Source organism: Rhinatrema bivittatum, chromosome 5 (genome assembly GCF_901001135.1).
Source record: "Rhinatrema bivittatum chromosome 5, aRhiBiv1.1, whole genome shotgun sequence".
Lineage (NCBI taxonomy): Eukaryota > Metazoa > Chordata > Amphibia > Gymnophiona > Rhinatrematidae > Rhinatrema > Rhinatrema bivittatum.
The window spans coordinates 182,657,184-182,675,298 of record NC_042619.1 but is presented as its reverse complement, the minus strand read 5'-3'; positions in this window follow the sequence as shown (position 1 = coordinate 182,675,298).

Here is an 18,115-nt window from a genome sequence, read left to right as displayed (position 1 = left end):
AGATTGAGATAAATTTAAGAGCTAGAAGAAGGATTTCACTTTCTTCAATTTGAGTAATTGAAATGAGGAGTTAAATTGTTAAGGAACTGGCTCCTATAAATTCAAGGAGTTTACTTGAAAAGTGAGGTCACAAATGTATTAATCTTTATCCTTCATTATTGTTTGTTAATTTTATTTGAAACCTAAGTGCTGTAAATAATCTTCAGTCAAATTATCAAGTATCAGTAAAGGAATTGGAAACCACATTGCATTTCCATTTGATTATTCCTGTAATAGACTGTGGCGATTATAGGTGCTGTTTACAGGGACAAGAAATGAGCTGTGCATGATGGTAAATGTAAAAGGGCCTTGAAGATATGCTTCCCCCCACAGGGAGCCCTGGACCTCAGAAATAAAAGCTAACTATGAAGAACTGGTTGCAGATAGTAGGGATGTGAATCGTTTTTCAACAATTAAAATTATTGTCCGATAATTTTAAAATCATCTTAAATCGTTAAAGAACACAATACAATAGGAATTCTAACGATTTATCGTTAAAAAATCGTTAATCGGGTTAGTGCGCACTAACCGGGAGTTAGTGCGCACTAACAGAAAATGATACAAATTGACACTTTTCAGGTCAGTTAGGAATGAATATGTATTCCTATTGGCTGGCTGCCCTCTTATTTATTGATGTTACCAAGGTTCCCACTGAGGTGATGGTTAGGGGGATGGGAAATGGAAACGGTTGGTAGCTTGACAAAAAAAGTAATGTGATCAGTCAATGTGACTAGAACTTGTGCCTATCCCTGATACCGGGAGTGTTGTGATCTTCCTGCACACAGTTCCCTAACCCTGATACCGGGAGTGTTGTGATCTTCCTGCACGCAGTGCCCTAACCCTGATACCAGGGGTGTTGTGATATTCCTGCACACAGTGCCCTAACCCTGATACTGGGAGTGTTGTGATCTTCCTGCACACAGTTCCCTAACCCTGATACCGGGAGTGTTGTGATCTTCCTGCACGCAGTGCCCTAACCCTGATACCAGGGGTGTTGTGATCTTCCTGCACACAGTGCCCTAACCCTGATACCGGGAGTGTTTTGATCTTCCTGCACGCAGTGCCCTATCCCTGATACAAAAGTACGCGCTCGTGCAAGTATTTAAAATCTGCCCCACAATTCCTAGTGATGTTTGAAAATACCAACTTACACTATCTCCCACCCACACCCTGCCTGTGCCTGCAACTACCTACCCCAAGGAGGTAAGATAAGCAGCAAAATGCCACTTCTAGCAGCTTGTCTCAGTGGGAGAGACAAAGAGACTGTCTAAGTTCAATAAAAAAATGTACGGTCAAAAAAAGTCAAATGGAAAATTCTATCAAAGTAGCTAGCAATTGAATACAGATTTGAGACACTCAGACTATCTCTGAGTAAAGCCAGTTCCCCGGACAACCTCCGCAAAGAAAGAGTGTGGCACGCCACGTGCTTAAGGTATAAATAGTACAGCATCATCAGGAACAGCGTCACAGAGCCCTGAGTGAGAGCGGTGATTGGCTGCATTAGAAAAATGCTTAGCTCTGATAGGTTGCATTCTCATCTCCTTGCCAACCTGAATGACCCACTCTATGACAGACTGAAGAAACAGCAAGGAAGGCTACCTAACAAAGCAGTGAGGGCAACAATACAGAATAAGCAGCCAAATGTCCGATCTGGATTGCTTTATTGAACAGAGACAAGAATGTGCAAACAAGCCCGACTCAGGCCGAGTTTCGCCCTCTTTCAATGGGGCTGCATCAGGGGCTACAACATACAATAAATAACATATACTAATAAATAAGTGAATAAAAATCATAAGAACATAATTAAAACAGACATGTAAAATGGACATATAATATGGTAACATGGATATGTGTGGTGTGACATATAACGCTAAAAACATAAGTTATGTTAACTATGTATCTAATAAAGTTACAAACAATGCCATTAAAATATTGCCTTTACCTCAAGTTTATCGTTTTGTCGTTTCTGAATATCCAAATTTCTAATGTGAATAAACATCAAATGGTCTGTAATTGGATGAATAAAACAATTGAAAATAGAATGAAAAAAACATTGTGATTAATAAAACACATAAACGATAATGTGTGCCTCATATCAAAAAATATATGTATCTTGCGCAAAAATGTGATTAATGAGTAATGCTCTCCAATGCTGTTTATGATATGAAAAATGAATTGATACATGGAAAGCCACTTATTTTATGCAATGTGCATGTTTCAACAAAGAAAATTTGATGGCAAACAAAAAGATATAATACGTGAAAAGTAAAAGAAGTGGATAAGAAAAAATACAGAAACTGTGAAGATACTTCAGATTAAAAGTGATTGAAATATAGAACAATGCGATATTCTGTCTATCTAAAACTATCACAATAATTCCCACAAAGAGACTTTTAATAATTTTGTAAGTTTTTAATTATCTGATATTATTCTATTTATCAGCTGTTTTAAAACATGTATTGTATGTATTATTCTAGTTTTAGAATTATTATTTTATATTACTTGAGAAATGTATAAATAGAAATGTGGAGACAAAAACTGAACTGGAAACAGCAAGAAGCCAGACTGAGTGTATGCACTGCAACAATAGAAAAACAAAATCATTAACTTGACGGTCACTTTATTCTGTATTTGGTGAGGGTCTATCTGTGTTCTGCATGTGTGACTCAGGTAAAGGTATTCTGTAAGCTTGTAGTTTCTGTGTAGGTATCTATAGCAGCTTGGCTTGTTCTGTTTTCCTCATAGGAGGTATATTGTTGTTTAGGGCCTGGTTAAATATTTGTAGTGTTGCCTTTTCATAGATAGGGTTGTTACTGTTTGAATGAGTTTCATAATGCAGGTGTAACTTTTTGGCATTAGTTTGTGCTCATTATTGCAGATCCTGGGAGTCTATTAGGTGCTTTATTTCTGTTTCCATTTCTTCAGTTTTGCACTGCATGCAGAGTGGCTTTTTTGGATCTCCAGACAAGTTTGTGGAATCTCCCTGCCACGATCCTTCCAAGAGAATGGCAGTGGAAGTTACTCTGACCAGATTACTAACCTTGGAGGCTATAACACCGGTGCCTCCACAACAAATAAATACTGGCCATTATTCCATCTATTTTATCGTTCCCAAGAAGGAAGTAATATTCAGACCTATCCTGGACCTCAAGGCAGTCAACCGTTACCTGGAAACCCTAAGCTCGGTAATAAGGGCGATACAACTGGGAGAGTTCCTTACCTCCCTGGATCTGTCGGAAGCCTACCTATACATTTTCTACGCTTATCGATTCTGGAACATCACTACTAGTTCTGGGCACTACCTTTTGGGTTAGCCACTGCACCCCAGACATTCACCAAGATCATAGTGAGGAAGGAAGGAATCCGCGTGCACCCTTATCTAGACTATTTATTTATTTATTTATTTATTTATTTATTTATTTAAAATCTTTTCTATACCGTCGTTAAGCGGGTGCAATCATATTGGTTCACAATAGGGCACAAAAACTATATCTTGAATAAAGTGTCTGGAATTCTAACTCTTAAACAGGTGCCATTAAAATACTGTAACATAATTTCACAATAAATATTATTTGGTGGGTGTTATAAGTCATGTCCAGTTTCCTCTTACTCAGCTATAAGATATAGTACTACTTAACTCTAGTTCTTTGTTGTTTAAAAATAAATGGAACTAGTGATCAATATAGAGAAAACTGAATTCTTACACAATGATCCTTGTGCAGAGAGGTCGGAACCCCAAATGGTTGGTTAGGTATTGCCATTACATTCCTCTGAAGAAAGACCAATGTCTGAAACATGAACGGTTTGTGTCGGGATCATCATTAAAGGTTTGACATCATAGACCAACAAATTCGGGAAGTCGGTCGTGAACCCACTTTAAAATTTATCTCAAGCCTTACAGCTTGAACTGCATTATTCCGTACATAAATTTAACGTCTTTAGTGCCACGGAAGAATCTGATATTCTATTTGGACTTTCACCAAAAAAATTGTTTCAGTTTCAAAAAAAAGTACTCACGGAGGAGGAGGCAGGTTGATGATTATAACCAATCATGTATTGGTGCGGGGACACCTACATTGTATATGCAACCTCCCTCCTACTCTAAAAATATATTTTTGAGGCAGTAAAGTTTTTTTTAGAAAACTCACAGTCCCATGGAGTGTAGGTGTATGAAAGTTTCTATTAATTCCTTAAAGGTAGCACAAATGTTTTTCAAAAAATGGTAAATTGTCAGCGATAGAGTTTCTCTTGATTTCTGGTTAACTTTTGACTTAGCCAGCTAAATGCTTTTGAATAAGGACCTCAAAGTGTTTAACAAAGATGGATTAAAAAAACAAAACAGAAGTAAACAGGCTCTTGGTACTATATTTCCCTGTTTCATCTATGAAGGGTTTAATCTGTTCAAGGAAGGTCCTTCAGAATACCTTTAGGCAGATCCAATACAGAATGTATTGGAACCAAGAAGTGCTATCATCTGACACATGGTATATCTAAGAGGCTGATCAAGTTCTGGTATTTCTCCAATTACAGATATAGACGTAGCTCCAATTTATCTAGAAAAGGCAGAACTACAAGTCCATGGATGCAATGGGGCAAGAGCAGAATTGGGTCTGTCTGTCAGACTGGAGTTGGGTTAGGTGACAATCCGAGAACCAAGACAATGTTTTTCTGACTTTTTAGTCCTTTTTTCCTGGGTTTACACTTGTCCCAATTGAGACTTCACTGAAGCTAGCAGGTCTTCACTTAGAGGTTGATGCATTAGCCTGTGTGTTAAGAGTCTGTGCGCTGAATTTCAGTGCATAGATTTAACGCACAGTTTAAATTGTTTTTAACTCCTGATGCAGTAAGCTAATGATATACTAAAGCATCTGGAGTTAAAATGTGCATTTAATGAGTTAAAACATGTGTTCAGTACAGGTTGAATGCATATTTTAACTCGAGGGGAGGGGGAGTGAGGGAACTACCACCGGAACACTCAGTCGATGACAAGCGCCACCATTTAACTGGATAAGTACAGATTTATCTGGGCAAGTAGCTAAGGTAAGCCTCTGCCACGGCAGTCACCACCACTTAGCCGGATAAATGCTGATTTATCCAAGTAAGTGGCAGCAGCGAACCTTGGCCACATACCCGGATAAATCTGTACTTATCCAGATAAGTCCATTTTTATCCAGCTATCTGGTCAGCCTCAGGAAAATCTTTTTATTTTTGCCTGTCCATGGCCAGATATCAATACTGGAAACTTTACTCCTCCTCTGATCCAATCGTAGTTTCCAGTGTTAAAAAAAAAATGTGTTCAGCCAGCGCTCCTCTCTGCAGTGGGAGGGCATACTTAGTGGAATTTCCATGCAAGGGTGCTAGGTTGACTGTGCCATTTTGAATGCTTGTTTTGTGAGTGTAAAACTCCTTGCTGCATTGGCAGTAAGGTTTACATTCACAAAATGAGCGTTCAAGATCAGGTAAACCTGTGTGTTCGGCTGAATTCACTTTCCTTCTTCGGCCTGTTAATGTGGGAGGAAAACAGGAATTGAAACAAAATGATAACACATACCACATGTTAATGAGGAATGGGCAATTTGTTCTATGCTGTGGAGAATTAGATTTTCAGATTTTGATTACTTTGGAGAGTGTTATGGTTTAGAGGTGTTTGAGTGGATTCTTGGGTGCTGCTGGAGATGACCACGCCCACAGGGAGGAGCCCTGTGGGGAGCCACAGCACTGGGCTAGACTCAGAATGCACAAACACAGAGATTTGTCTTTTATTATACAGCTGATGAGTTCCACCAGAGGTGGCAGTAGTGAGGTGATCCAGAGGTAGCAGTCCAGGGGTCCTCGGCAGAGGAGACCCCGTCTCTCAGAGATGGTATAGGGAGATCCGGATGCAGGTTACCGATGCAGCAGAGCTGTAGAAGAGACAGACTGACAAAGTTAGACTACTCACTAACAGGCCGATACAGTACAATGCGCTCCGACGGAGCGCACTGTTAACCTGCCCTTGGACACAGGTTTTCCCTTACCCCTTATTCAGTAAGGGGTGGAAAACGCGTGTCCAAACCGTGGCACCTAATAGCGCCTCATGGCAATATTAAGTCAGAGGTCCCGAAGGGTAAAAAAAGTAAAAAAAAAAAGAAAAAAAGAAAAAAAAATTAAAATGGGCCGGTGGCTGTCGGGCCGAAAACTGGACGCTCAATTTTGCCGGCGTCCAGTTTTTGAGCCCATAGCTGTCAGCGGGCTCGAGAACCGACGCCGGCAAAATTGAGCGTTGGCTGTCAAACCCGCTGACAGCCGCCGCTCTGGGTCAAAAGGAGGTGCTAGGGACGCGCTAGTGTCCCTAGCGCCTCCTTTTGCCCGTTTCTACCGCACCACCTAATTTAAATACAGAATCGCGCGCACAGGTGAGTGGCCTGTGCATGCGCCGGGAGAGCGGGCGTTTGCCCGCTCTCCCGCTGACTTTACTAAATCAGCCTGTAGGTTGGTAGCTGTATAGGTGGCGATTCCAGCAGGCAGAAGTAGTTGGTTACAGGCACCGAGGCAGGGAGAGCAGGCCCTGGAGGAGCGAGTACCTGATCCCAGTAAGGCACCTGAAAGAAAGCAAAGGGCCCCCGAGGAGCGAGTACCCAAGTTAGAAAAGTACCCCGAAGGGCAGAAAGAGCTTCCAGCGGCAGTAAGGAAGCGGCAGAGTAGCACAGACCGGAGGCTTTGCATCCAACATGATCCTTGCTAACTCGATGAGCTAGCAAACAAGGACAGGCTAAATGCCTCCAGGAAGGGGCGGAGACCAGTGGTGGTAGGCAGGCCTTCCTGTGCTGATCTTCCTTAAAAGAAGGGCTGGCTTCGCTGCGCGCGTCTAGAGGACATCGGGGGCGGGGCTTCTGCTGTGATGGCATCCCCAGTGCAGGGGTAGACCTTTCGACATCACTGTAGCCCCTGGGGGTCTGGAGCATGTCGGACCGAGGCCGGAAGGGGTAAGCTTGGTCGGCCTCCTCGGCTGATCGGCATAACAAGAGAGATTCGATCAAAGTGCTATGTTAAAGGGGAGAACCCTACAGAAAAGCGATCCCTAATAGAATAATAATAATTTCACTACTTTTTTTGGATGTTGCTTTGTACTGCATTAGTAGGGGGTTTTCAGGCAAAAAGATAAATATAATTTCCATGTATGTACTTTTACAGGTAATTGCAACTATTGAAGACAGCAAAGTGACCAAATTATCCATAAATGGTATCTGTTGTCATTTTTTATAAAACCAATAAATCAGCACCAACAAATTATCATGTTTCTTCTTCACCTCCCCAGCCTTTCACTGCTGGTCTCAGACAAATCTCCAGAAGACATTTTCTCTCTGCAGCCTAAGCTCTGTTTTTACCATCATCTATAGGCTTGGCAGCCCGGAGATAATGTTTTTAACATAGCGTTTGCAAACCATAAATTGTTTCACAATATGGAGTCCTTTTTTTCCTCTCTAAGTGCATTTTTTCCAAGAAAGGAATCCTCCATCCCTGCTTGGCTAAATGCAGCTTTCTAAATTAAAACGGATATTGGTTTGAGCCTGCTTATTTATGCTTACAAATGGCTTTTGACTTCATTTACATATGTATTGTGCAACAAAAGACTTCAGACTTGGAGTCACATGCTTGTGCTGGAATTGACAGAGATGGATGTAGACACTGTGGTGTTTGGGGACAGAGAGTCTGAGTTGATTTTACTTCGGTGCCCCAGTAAGCTATCGGGTCAGGCTTGCTTCCCTTTCTGGATGCAAGATAAGAGGCCAGCAGTAGCCATAATAGAAAACACTGGCAAAGTGAGTGAAGTGAGAAGATAAAAAGTCAAAGTAAAAAAAAAGCAGATCCCAGCACAGTAAGGAGAACAGGCATATTTAACTCATACATCACCTAAAGTGGTTTTGCCAAACTTTTATATGCTTGGTTAAATTACACAAATAAATACATATATGTAAAACATATGAGGAGTTTTTTTTAGTATGGGAAACTAACCAGCTGTTCCTCTTATGATTCAGAAAACAAGCTTGATTTATTACCTAAAGGTTATTTTTGGATGAGCTGTTTGTGGCAGCACCGGTTCTGCAGAAGTCACTGAGGCCTGTCCACTTGACAAGCGCAGATTGTTTCCTGAGCAGTCTCCCTTCACTCATCACCTTCAAGGCTATTATTGACAATGTGTGACTGGGGGCCTCCAGTATTTTAAAGCAGCATGGGTCCTGGCTAAACAATCAGCCTGTCAATTACCTTTCCCCCTGTTGTGAAAAGGGGGCCTTGGACAATGCAACTTCCCGGCTGGGGGGGTTGTGCTGCTCCAAGAATGCGACCCACTCCCGGCACAGTTCAGCATTCAAAACCAAATAAATGGAAGCTTGCCCTTTTCTCTGCTCCAGTGAGAATCAGTGAAGGTGTAGGTGTCGCCCCAGAAAGGTTCAGAAGCTCTGCTCAGGCAGAACAGGCTCTGCACATCTCCCTAGACGCTTGCTGCTCCTTTAAAGTATTTATCGAGTCCACCCTCCCAGTCTTTTCATGGGGCTTTGCTGGCAGAGTGAAGGCCCAGTCTGCTCTACCTTTACTCTGTCTTAGAAAACTTCCTGTATGCATTGACCACTTACTGAGAGGACTGTCCATCATGCGGGCGCTTTGTCTGGCAGTCACTTCTATTTGAATTTGACTGACTGAGGAAGCCTGGGTTATTTGTAAAGAACAACAAGGCTTTTCATTCATAATTTCAGTAGGGGGGACGGGGGGGGGGTGCTAATGATGGAGTTTGAATAAGGAGGGAAGGTCCTATTCATGGCAGGAAGGAGTCCAACTGACTGCCAAAAGGGAAGAAGGGCGGAAGGGGGGGGGGGGGGGGGGGGGGGAGTAGGTGAAAGTGGCTGTGTGAGAAGGCAAACAGTGCAAACAGGCTTGAAGACTCCTAAAAGGTGAGACAACAATGAGAAAAGATGGAAGGAGGAAGAATGTCAAGAATAAGCGAACTGTATTTCATTAACTTTTCCGTGGGGTGTCAACTCACAGGTCAGTTTTATACATTTGAAAACTCATAAATGGTATGAATTTTCATAGCTCAATAGACATCAAATCCTGTGGTTTGAAATCCCCACCCCCCCCCCCATATTAGACAACTAAGAATCTAGATGTCTGAAAAAGAAGTTAATTTTCAAAGCATTAGACAATATATTAATTGCCCAGCTAAATGACTTCATGCCTTTTAATTTGCATATTTATAGATCTGTAATGGTGCATTTCCAACAATTTAGCAATTTAAAAACAAAATCTGACAAAAGCATTATTAGGCAACCCAGTACAAATAGATGTACTGGGTTGCCTAATAAGTTTGTATTTCAAAACAAAAACTTCTTAACTCACAGCCACCAGCAATGTATATTTAATATATAAAATATTGCAAACTATAGATGGCAAAACTAATGGCGTATTTCATAGCAATCATAAAATGCTTGAAAATATTTTTTGAAAATGTTGATTGTGCAGAAAAGGCAAAGAATCCCTGTAATAAACTAAAGTCATCTAGGAAAGTATAGATACGCCTAGGGCACCACAGGAAAGGGACAAAGCTTGGCTCTGTGATATCTTAAAGGTACTGGAGCTGGACGGCAATGTAATCATTTTAAAACAGTAATTAGCCAATGAATTTTGCAGGCTTATTCAGGAAAACTTCATTCCCCATTTTCTGCATGTGGCAGATATCCTTAAAGCCTGGACAAATAAAACCACATTTCAGCTGCATGTGCTTTCCACTGTGCAATTTCTGAATAAGTTCTCATTGCTGATTAAGTTGAAACAAGGGTGTGCGACCTGTTGGGCTGCAGAGGGTGCCATGCTGAAGGGGGTGCATTTACTGTGCCGGTCTTTCAATACGGTGAACAGGGCACTGCCAGCATCTCCTATCACATGGCGGCTGAAGGCCATGGCAGACCCCCATTTCACAATGGCTGAAGAGAGGACTTTCAGGATCATGGCAGACTCCATCCTGCCGTGGCCGAAAAGAGGCCTGTGGGACCGTAGCAAATCCCATCCTGGTGAAGCTGAAGACAAGACAGGTGGAGGCTGCAGCAGACCCCATCCGACCGTGACGTGAGGAGAGGCCCCGAGAGAGTGTTTGTGTGTGTGAGAGGGAGAGCCTATGTTTGTGTGTGAGAGCCTATACATATGTTTATGTTTATTATTTCTTGATGAATCGCATCTTGTTACATTTGTAAAACAGAGTGATGTACAAATCAGAATATGTGTGAGAGCCTATGTGCATGCATATGTGTGTGTGTGACAGAGGGTGTGAGAGCCTGTGTGCATCTATGTGTGTGTGTGTGTATGTGCCTGTGGGAGAGGAAGAGGGAAAGGGAGAGAAGGATTTGGTAAGAGCTTGTATGCAGGTAAAGTTACACACATACTTTCAAAAATTGAAGTATGAATATAAATCCTTTCCCTGACCCAGCTTCGCCAGCCCTCTCCCCTCCCTCCCCAGAACATAAGAACATAAGAACAAAAGAAATTGCCATGCTGGGTCAGATCAAGGGTCCATCAAGCCCAGCATCCTGTTTCCAACAGAGGCCAAAACCAGGCCACAACAACCTGGCAATTACCCAAACACTAAGAAGATCCCATGCTACTGATGCAATTAATAGCCGTGGCTATTCCCTAAGTAAAATTGATTAATAGCCATTAATGGACTTCTCCTCCAAGAACTTATCCAAACCTTTTTTGAACCCAGCTACACTATCTGCACTAACCACATCCTCTGGCAACAAATTCCAGAGCTTTATTGTGCGTTGAGTGAAAAAGAATTTTCTCCGATTAGTCTTAAATGTGCTACTTGCTAACTTCATGGAATGCCCCCTAGTCCTTCTATTATTCGAAAGTGTAAATAACCGAATCACATCTAATCGTTCAAGACCTCTCATGATCTTAAAGACCTCTATCATATCCCCCCTCAGCTGTCTCTTCTCCAAGCTGAACAGCCCTAACCTCTTCAACCTTTCCTCATAGGGGAGCTGTTCCATCCCCTTTATCATTTTGGTTGCCCTTCTCTGTACCTTCTCCATCGCAACTATATCTTTTTTGAGATGCGGATACCAGAATTGTACACAGTATTCAAGGTGCGGTCTCACCATGGAGCGATACAGAGGCATTATGACATTTTCCGTTCTATTAACCATTCCCTTTCTAATAATTCTTAACATTCTATTTGTTTTTTTGACTGCTGCAGCACACTGAGCCGGCGATTTTAAAGTATTATCCACTATGATGCCTAGATATTTTTCCTGGGTGGTAGCTCCTAATATGGAACCTAACATCGTGTAACTACAGCAAGGGTTATTTTTCCCTATATGCAACACCTTGCACTTGTCCACATTAAATTTCATCTGCCATTTGGATGCCCAATCTTCCAGTCTTGCAAGGTCCTCCTGTAATGTATCACAGTCTGCTTGTGATTTAACTACTCTGAATAATTTTGTATCATCCGCAAATTTGATAACCTCACTCGTCGTATTCCTTTCCAGATCATATATATATATATATATATATATATATATATATATTGAAAAGCACCGGTCCAAGTACACATCCCTGAGGCACTCCACTGTTTACCCTTTTCCACTGAGAAAATTGACCATTTAATCGTACTCTCTGTTTCCTGTCTTTTAACCAGTTTGTAATCCACGAAAGGACATTGCCTCCTATCCCATGACTTTTTAGTTTTCGTAGAAGCCTCTCATGAGGGATTTTGTCAAACGCCTTCTGAAAATCCAAATACACTACATCTACTGGTTCACCTTTATTCACATGTTTATTAACCCCTTCAAAAAAATGAAGCAGATTTGTTAGGCAAGACTTCCCTTGGGTAAATCCATGTTGACTGTGTCCCATTAAATCATGTCTTTCTATATGCTCTACAATTTTGATCTTGAGAATAGTTTCCACTATTTTTCCCAGCACTGAAGTCAGGCTCACTGGTCTATAGTTACCCGGATCGCCCCTGGAGCCTTTTTTAAATATTGGGGTTACATTGGCCACCCTCCAGTCTTTAGGTACAATGGATGATTTTAATGATAGATTACAAATTTTAACTAATAGATCAGAAATTTCATTTCTGAGTTCCTTCAGAACCCTAGGATGCATACCATCCGGTCCAGGTGATTTGCTACTCTTTTGTCAATCTGGCCTAGTACATCTTCCAGGTTCACAGTGATTTTGTTCAATTCATCTGACTCATCACCCCTGAAAACCTTCTCTGGAACTGGTATCTCCCCAACATCCTCATTAGTAAACACGGAGGCAAAGAATTCATTTAGTCTTTCTGCAATGGCCTTATCTTCCCTAAGAGCTCCTTTAACCCCTCTGTCATCTAATGGTCCAACCGACTCCCTCACAGGTTTCTTGCTTTGGATATATTTTAAAAAGTTTTTATTAAGAGTTTTTGCCTCTATGGCCAACTTCATTTCAAATTCTGTCTTTACCTGTCTTATCAATGTTTTACACTTACCTTGACAATGCTTATGTTTTATCCTATTTTCTTTAGATGGATCCTTCTTCCAATTTTTGAAGAATGTTTTTTTGGCTAAAATAGCCTCTTTCACCTCACCTTTTAACCATGACAGTAATCGTTTTGCCTTCCTTCCACCTTTCTTAATGAGCAGAATACATATGGACTGCGCATCTAGGATTGTATTTTTAAACAATGCCCAAGCCTGTTGAACACTTTTAACCTTTGCAGCTGCACCTTTCAGTTTTTTTCTATTTTCCTCATTTTATCAAAGTTTCCCTTTTTAAAATTTAGTGTTAGAGCTGCAGATTTACTTATTGTCCCCCTTCCAGTTATTAGTTTAAATTTAATCATGTTATGGATACTGTTGCCAAGTGGCCCACTGTTACCTTTACCCGCAGAAACTCCAGTTGATTTTCAATGAACATTTTGAGCATAAAAGAAGAGTTTACGTGCATAAAGCACTTTGAATATCAAACCCTAAATGTTCAGAGAGGAGAAGGTAACGTAGACATGGGGAAGACTCATGTGGACAAAACAAAAGCTAGGGAGGCACTGAAAGTCTTATCAATCATGCTTCTCCCAACCTCAGCTTAATACACCAGCCTCCTCTCCCCATTCCTCCTCCAGCCCATCCACAAGTCTCTACCCCTGTCTCTCTTTCTCTCACATTCTGCTAATCTTTTCTTCTTCTCTCAATGTTATCCTCTTCCCCCTCCCCCCCCCTTACATACTCCCTCTGCACTTTTAAAAAATGCAATCATTCTGCATGGGTATACTTTGACGTTTACATTTGGAAGCAAGGGATACAATGTCCCTCTGTCTGCTTCACTCTCTGTACTCCCTCAACCTGCAGTAGCAGAGGAGACAAAAACATTTCCTGCCTGCCCTCCCCTATGGCAGAGATAACATTGGGGGTACTCAAGCACCCACAGATCTAGCACCAACGTGTATGGTTGTGAAGGAATACCGATATAGAATAATGACCTGTACTCTCTCTGAGGCTGTTTTTCCAGTCTAAAAGGTCCAATGGCCAGGGAGATAAATATTATAACTTGTTAGGGTCAAACAAGTAATAATTTACTACTACTACTTAACATTTCTATAGCGCTACTTGGATGTATGCAGCACTGTACAAACTTCTCGGATATAATCTTCTTGCTTGCTTCAGGAGAGCTTGTGAGGAATCCACATGCATCTAGTCAATAGAAAGATGCCCTAGACTACATGCATTTGCACACCTCTTTTATTAGTATTATGAAAGAGTAAATGAATCACCTTAAAATCTTTCCATGCATTTTTGGCTATTGAGGCACAAAAAAAGTGATTCTCATTTGTTATTGTTAATAAGATTTGTTCAGTTTGACTGCCACATTTTAAACCTAATATATAACGCAAGAGTCATCCCCTGTTCCACCTAAGATGTGCATAACACTATGTAGAAGTGTTTTGCACCCATAATAGAGTAAATTAGACATGGTCTTTGCAGGTTTAATACTATGCTGGACACTGGGTTTCACAGAACCTTTTAATGGCAAACATCTTTGTTGAGAACTGTTGTATTATTCATACAATATTTGGTTGTGCTATCACAAGAAAATGTAAGAGGAGGAGAAACCTTAAAGGTAATTTTCAAAAGGATTTACATGTGTAAATGTAACTATTATTGTATCAATTTTCAAAAGCCATTTACTTGCAAAAAGTGCACTTACGTGAATAAATCCTAAGGACAATTCAATGGCATATATTGTAGCAATTTTCAAAAGCCCATTTCCACGGGTAAAGTGGATTTACACATGTAAAATACAATTTAAAGTGTGTAAATGCTTTTTAAAGTCAGGACCTTAGGCTACATGTCTTCAAGTCTTTGGAACAGCCTCATAACATCTACCATAAAGTAAGATGGTTAATGGTTTAATTTCCTTGCCGTAATATAACACAACACGCGATAGAATTGGGATAACTGTGTAGGTTTCTGAACCTGATTTAAAAGGCATGTTAGCACAAAGGTGTTCTGATTTATTCTAAATTAGCTGTTATTGGTTTCAAATTGTGATTTTGTGTCTAGAACAGGGTTGGTCAACTTTCACCAACCTGAGAGTCAACTGGTCATTAAATAAATATTTTCAACATAGATCTGTGAAAGGTTTTCTCCTTTATCCAACCCCACTGACTGCCCTAGCCCCACTACCCACATATACTCCTGTGAACTTTTGTGTTCAGCTCACCATGAGATTAACAAATTAGCCAGAGACAAAGAACGAAATTGACTCAGTTTTATGGTAGATGTGACAGTATAAGAAATTGCCCTGCACTTTTCATGCAGGTAGATGCTTTCAACAAGGTAAGTGAAAGAAAACACAAAGAGGTCCCCCTAGTTAGTGGCAAATTCTGACCATCATAAATCAGAAAATGCTGATAATGCCCCCATTTCTTCTTTTTTCTGAGATTTTAACTTTGTTCCTTCTAGTTTCCCTCCCTATCACCATCTTCACCTCCCTCCATTTTCTCCTATATCTGCTTTATCTTTTCCATCCACAGATTTTGCTCATGCTTCTCTTCCTTCCTTCTCTGTGCAAGGCCCAATGGTGGCTCCTCCTCCACTCTTTCTCTCTACAATACCACCGTAATTCACTTGTGACAATAGCCCCTAATATTTTTGTGTCCTCTCCAGGCCTCTTCCCTTCTTTGTTCCATCTTCTCTCTAATATTTGTTCTCTCATCCCTTTCTTTTCCTTCTTTTATTCTTTTTCTCTCTCTTTCTTTATTCTTTCTGTCCTTCCTTTATAATCTATCTCTTCCTCACCCCTTCCCCCTTTGGTTTCTTTCCCATCCCATTGCCAGTAAAAGCAGAGCTAGCCCCATATCCATAAACCAGTCTAAACAGCACCTTCCTGTGGCAGACACGTTTTCCTGTCATAGCACAGGTTGGTGGGTTGTTCGGTGTTTCAATATTGCAAGGTCTCTAGTTGGAACCTCACAGGGTGTACTGTTTGATGCCTTCTTCCCAACTGGGTCTCCTGTGCAGAAATGGGATCCAGAGCCCATCCAGCAAAGTCTTCTGGGGGTAAGGAGGGGAAGCAGAGATAAAGTTAGGATAAAAGTCCTGAAAATCTCTAAAATGAATAATTCTCGAAGTAACAGATTTAACAATTTTATTTTTATTAAAATTAAAAGAATTTGAAACTTTCTGGCAATAAACAAGATTTCAATTTCTTTCAACAGGTATCTTTGAAACAATACTTCAAAAAACCTTCTCTTACGTTAAACAATTTGAAATCTAAAATTCATTTTTTTTTTTTGGCACCTAAACAATATTAACGATTCTATTCTGTTTCTTCAGGACCTTATGCAGAATTCAACTTAGAATCAGCTAAGTATTGTTTTTGTGTGTGTGTGTGTGTTTCTCTTTTGTTTACTCTGTGTCCAGATTTCAAATTTGACCCTTAAGAAATTGAATCTTTGTGGGGTTTTCCCATCCAGGCTTTTCTGAAATAAAGAGTCTCTTTCTTTTATGTTAAGTATCCTTGTCTTCTCTCTATATGTGTTTGCTGAGTTTTTCAGTGCTGTCTGTCTTTTTGTGTTGCTTTCCTTATGAGCACAATAACTTTCACTAAACTACTAGTCTGGCTGGAGCCACGGTGTGTATCGCGGAAGTGTGTACACACTAATCTGGAGTCTCAGGGTCTTGGTCCAAGTTCGGTCTGTCACAGAACAAACTCTGAGGTGATGGCTTCTGGCGCTGCCACCATCTCCTTTCGATGGGTCCTGCTGTTGCCTTGAGCATCGGGCCTTCCTTCATCTAAATCCGCCCCCAGGAGGGCACCTACTACCTGGATATAACAAATCTATTACAGAGTCTGCCTCCTTATTTATTTAGGATTTTTATATGCTGACATTCGTATGTACATTGTGCCGGCTTACATCGAACATTGTTAACAGAAAAGAAAAAGAGTTACATGGAACAGGGCAGGGGCCTCAGAGGATCTACGGAAGTATAGGCTTTAACAGTTATATGATAGAAGCAGCATTAACAAAAAATGAGTTAACCAAAAATGCAAAGTAAACGGTAAGCGAAAATTAAATGAAGCAAGGCAGTGGTATAAGATAGAAGCAGTATTAACAATAACGAGTTAACCAAGAAGGCAATGTTAAGGGTAAACAAAAATTACATGAAGCAGGGCAGGTATTCAATGGGGTAACGGGTTTACAAAATAAATGGTAGATGCGGAAAATTAACAATAATGACTTAAGCAATAGAGATTGGCACTGAGTATCTTAAGCAATTGGCACTGAGTATCTTTCCTCAGCTAAGAGTTACCTAGTGAGGGTGTCCAACGGCTTCGTGAAATTGGTGATCTGACTAAAGAAAAAACAGATAATCAAAAATTCCCAGTCAAAAATTAAGGGGAATTGCATTTACTTTCTCAATCTTTCCACTCTCTCTAACTAGAACAGGAAATTTGGCAAGTCTTAGGGGACCCTCCTGACGCCCACAAGACTTGCCAAAAGTCCCTGGTGGTCCAGCAGGGGTCCGGGAGTGATCTCCTGCACTTGGGCCATCAGCTGCCAGTAATCAAAATGGCGCCGATAGCCCCTGTGACATAGTGAGGGCAAAGGCTATCGGTGCCATTTTGAATAGTGGCAGCCGACAGCCCGAGTGCAGGAGGTCGCTCCCGGACCCCCGCTGGACTTTTGGCAAGTCTTGTGGGGGTCAGGAGTGTCCCCCAAGACTTGCCAAAAGACCCTGGTGGTCCAGCAGGGTCTGGGAGTGATCTCCTGCACTCGGGCCGTCGGCTGCCAGTAATTAAAATGGTGCTTGCTCCTACCATGTGACAGGGGCTGACCAATGGCACAGTAGCCCCTGTAACATAGAAGGTCAAAAGCTATCGGCCCCATTTTGAATACCAGCAGCCGAGGGTGTGAGTGCAGGAGATGGCTCCCGGACCCCCCTCTGGACCACCAGGGAGTTTTGGTAAGTCTTGGGAGGGTCAGGAGGGTGGGGGGTTGTACTTAATTCAATTTTAGCTGGGAAACGAATAAGAATTAACGCATGTACGTATCGGGGGCCCCCCTTGCCAAATGCAACGTATCTGCCCCCCGACGAATACGAATCCCGAATGCAACGTATGGCATCCCTCTGCACATCCCTACTCTGTTCCCTTTTTATCTTGAATCAGGGCACAGGAGTCATGTAGAATTTAAAACCCATGATTTTCTCTTCTTCCTTCTTCCAAATCTTTCAGGCTCCCAGTAACACAAGTATAACTGATTCCTGTGGCTGTTCCCCTCGGATGGTTCCATTATTTCTTTGGAGTCAGGCAGAGCTAATGATCAGTTTTCTGGTTCCACCAAAAACCTCCTGCCTTCTGCACAAATTTCCAAAAGGAAAGCTTTTTTTCTTCAGAGAGTCGATTCTTGCTCCTCTGATGTCACCCAAAGTACTGCCACTTTTAAAACCTCTTAATTCCCTTGGTGCTGCCACTCTCAGCCTTCTTAGTGACAGGGCATGGGTGCCAGCCACCTCTATTTAATTACTATTTTTTAAGTAGCTGTGCTGTCTCAAAA